This window comes from Ptychodera flava, chromosome 19 (genome assembly GCF_041260155.1).
Source record: "Ptychodera flava strain L36383 chromosome 19, AS_Pfla_20210202, whole genome shotgun sequence".
NCBI lineage: Eukaryota > Metazoa > Hemichordata > Enteropneusta > Ptychoderidae > Ptychodera > Ptychodera flava.
In genome coordinates, this window is record NC_091946.1 from 7734776 (window position 1) to 7739036 (window position 4261).

The 4261-nt window shown below is 37.5% G+C and overlaps 1 non-coding gene across 1 annotated transcript; it reads right to left on the reverse strand.

Moving 5' to 3' along the window:
• Positions 1–1655: 1655 nt before the first annotated feature.
• Trnas-uga (transfer RNA serine (anticodon UGA)) lies at positions 1656–1727 on the reverse strand. Its single transcript has one exon. It is a non-coding gene; the product is annotated as a tRNA-Ser (tRNA).
• Between the last annotated feature and the right edge of the window lie 2534 nt (positions 1728–4261).

A 4261-nucleotide genomic window follows, 5' to 3' on the forward strand; every position in this document is an offset into this window, starting at 1 on the left:
ACCTACATACACAGCGATCCATGCTCCCATACTTCTTTGCATGAAATAAAGTAAACTATTCCAGATGGACCCCATTTACATCAGTCATATGCTTTTTCGATATAATTTTTGTGTTCTGCATGCAAATACTTTTCATTTCATATATCACTCGATAGTATTAAAGCATGTTTAGAATAGTTAAGAATAAATGTTCTTATTTTACATTGGATTTATGCAAATTGGGTACCCTTGTGAATTATGCAAGTTAGGGGGTTATGGCCCTATTTGGCAGCTCCACATCGTCATTTTCTTAAAGTAGAGATAATAAGCTTTCAAATGATGTATGATGTGGCGGTATGTAAGGTGGGTACATTAAACTCCTAAAATAAGGCCCTTTTTGTTGGTTTGCCGCTCGCCTATATATGTGCGAGTGTGATTCTGTTATCAGTCCGAGGGCTGGCTGAGTCCTAGTCACGAGACATTCCGCTAGGGACATTCGACGATGAAGTATTCATAGTTGTTTTTTGCGGATTATACGACCACTACCAGCAATTCAGAAGTCTGCACCATTTGGTAGTAGGGAGAGAACAGTACGTGCGTTCACTTCAATCAGGCGTTCCACATGAGATTTGCATGACTTTATATTTACTTTCAAAAACGTTCACTGTCTTTGAGTTTCTGCTTTGCTCTCAGCACCGCAATTTTCTGGCCAACACTCTCAAAAGATATTTTCACCAAATTTGGTAATCCTTCCTGCCGACTTCTTAATCTGGTACATTTAACCAATTTCACACTGTTCGCGACTTCTTTTCCAAGTGCCGAAATTACCTCATGCACTTTCTCGGTCAAATTCTCATCGGGTTGTTGCTCAATCATAGTTGCTATAACTGACACATCCGATACAGCCAACTGGTTAGTTACAGGAATTCCTGAAACTGAACATCAGTACCTTGACCCTCCAATGCACACAACCTTTCTTCTACCAAGGACATCTGGTTTTCCATTCTAGCCAAAGCCAGTGAAAATTCATCTCTGATTTCCTTTAGTTTTGTTTCTAAAGTAGTAAAAAGTTCATTCTTCAATTTATCGATCTTGCCATCAAAGGCCTTGTGCATTGATTCCTGACCTGCTTTCAGGTTACGTAATAGCTCAGTAACTTCACCTTGTTCGGAGTCCTCCATTTATCTCGTGGGCGAACTTCGGTTACCCCCGGAACTTTGACATTGTCGTTTCTCTTGTTGACGTCTATCTTCACACATGGTGACTTTCCAGGTTGTTTAAGAGTAACTTAGCAAAAGTAACAACTGGTTATGAGCTCAAGGTAAGTCACTCAGTCGGGAAATTTAACGATAATGATTAAAAAAAATCGGCTTGGGCGTTACTCTGAGTAACGCCTCGACTGAAATTACAGTGCTCGATGCTAAGCAGAGTGTTATAGATAATAACACATTTCATTATAACAGATTTCATTACTATGTACTTGAAGTAATTTGCGTTATTATATAATATATATATATATATATATATATATATATATATATATATATATATATATATATATATATATATATATATATATATATATATATATATATATATATAGTAGAAACTAAATTGAAAAACACACAACTACATCTGAGTGTCTCTGCACAGCAAATTTTTGGGGCTTGAAAAAATGACCCATGTAGGACTTGAACCCACGTCCCCCGAATTCAGTTCGGATGCTCTACCAACTGAGCTAACGGATCAGTTCAGTTGGTTTGACGTGCGCCGTCCTGTTGGCCCTTTTTCTTCCCCGAATGAGACCTCAGATTTACACTGGTTATTCTCTCGAAAGAGTTGTTTTAAGGAACCGCAAATATGTAACTAGAAACGTTTCAAGTTATATATATATATATATATATATATATATGTGGTCATGAATAAGACCGATTACATCGCAGAAGCAGACAAAATCCTGAACAACCCCAAACATTACCAACGACTTCGATCAGACCCCACTAACAAATCAACAAAATCATAACAAACGCAATAGAAGAAGAATACAAAGAGGGAAATTTAACCAAGAAACCAAAGATTATTTAATCTGCACCAACCCAACCCCTGGCAAATTTTACATTTTACCCAAAATACACAAACCTGGTATACCTTTCCGTCCGATCATCTCTACTATAAATCACCCTACTCAAAAGATTTCAGAGTTCGTAGATCACTTTCTTCAACCACTGTTTCCGAGCTTCCATCCCACATCAAAGATACAACTCACTTTCTACAGAGACTCAAAAACCTAGGGAAAGTTCCAAAAGGTAGTACCTTGGCCACATTTGATGTAACATCCCTCTACTCTAACATTCCTATCGATGAAGGAATCAAAGCATGTGAAATTGCCCTGGAAAACCGCAAAGAAAAGAACCCGCCAACAAAAACCATAATCAAATTCCTCACCCTCATTTTGCATAACAATAAACAATAATTCAACTTCAATGGTCAACATTATTTACAAATATTCGGCACAGCGATGGGTCAAAAGATGGCCCTAAGTTATGCAAATATTTTCATGGGCCAACTGGAATCAAAAATTTGCACAAAACCTCACAAACCACTTGACTGGGCTAGATTTATTGATGATGTCAATTCCATCTGGTCATGTGAACGATCAATAATTACCGCGTTCTTTACATTTATCAACGACATTCACCCTACGATCAAATTCACTACGACCGTCTCTAACACTTCTGTCCCCTTTCTTGATGTTACACAGCACGTGGACCCAGATGGTAACATAGAAACAGACCTTTACAAAAAGCCGACCGACACCAATCAATATTTGCTATTCAATTCTTCTCACCCTAGGCATACAAAAACAGGCATTCCATACGGCTTGGCGTTGCGTATCTGCCGCATCTGCTCCAAAAAGGACTGGCGGGATGTTCGCTTAAATGAGCTAAAAGCATCACTTGTTAAACGTGGCTATCCCGAAATCTCGTAGATGATCAAATACATCGCGCCAAACAAATATCCCGTGACACCCTACTTCAGTATAAATCAAAACAAGACCAGTCACGCATACCATTAGTAACAACGTTTAATCCACACCACCCCAACATCAAACAAATTGTCAATTCCCACTTCGATATCTTACACAAATCAACTCGCTGCAAAACTGCCATTCCAAACCCACCAATAATAGCTCATAGACGAAGCCATAATCTACGAGACCTCTTGGTCCATAGCGACATACAACAGTCAAAACTTCCAGCAGGTTTCTACAAATGCGGTTCAAACAGAGGTTGCAACATCTGCAAGTACTCCAATAATGCCACGCAATTTCAAAGTCACGTAACAAACTCCGTTTACACCATCAAACATAACATTACTTGCAAATCCAAAAACCTGGTCTATCTAATCACATGCAACAGATGCAATAAACAGTATGTTGGTGAAACAAAAACAGAATTTCGCCTCAGGTTCAATAACCATCTATCTACCATAAGACTCAAAACTAACACTCCCGTCGCGATTCATTTCAACGAAAATCAACACACCATTCACGACGTTTCAATAATAGGGATTATCAAAATAAATAAACAAGATGACACGCTTCGCAAGAAAATAGAATCCATCTGGATTTCAAAACTGGGTACATTGTCACCAAACGGCCTCAACATTCTTAGCTAAAAGTAATTTAAATAACAATTGCTCACAGCGCCCTCGGACAGGCACTATAAATAACCATTACCGCCAATTTTGAATTGCCACTTTCCATCTGCGCCACACATAAACGGTAAGAATTGTCATATTCTATATCCTTTGTAAGTTTATAATTTACTCAGCCTGTAAAGTCCGTTTAGCATTTAATTAGGATCAACACTATCCTTACACTGTTCTGTATTTGTCTGTATTCTCCCTTGTAGACATCTTCAACCTGATGAAGTCCTACTTTTAGGACGAAACGTTGTATCAAAATTACCAACAGAATAAACAGAAAATATACAAGCAGATCAGTAGACGTGTGCAATTTTATTCATCTACTATATATATATATATATATATATATATATATATATATATATATATATAATATATATATATATCGTAGTATACAGTCGACTGAATGATCGCAAATCTGACCAGCCATCTTGGTTTGGTGTTTGTCAACGAGCAAAACGTGCTGCTCATGACAAATTGAAGTTGTTTAGAAAACATAGTTCTATGGAAACCTTAAATGATTAACAAAATGCAAAAAAAAACACTCCAAACAAACATGTAAACTCTCAAAGAA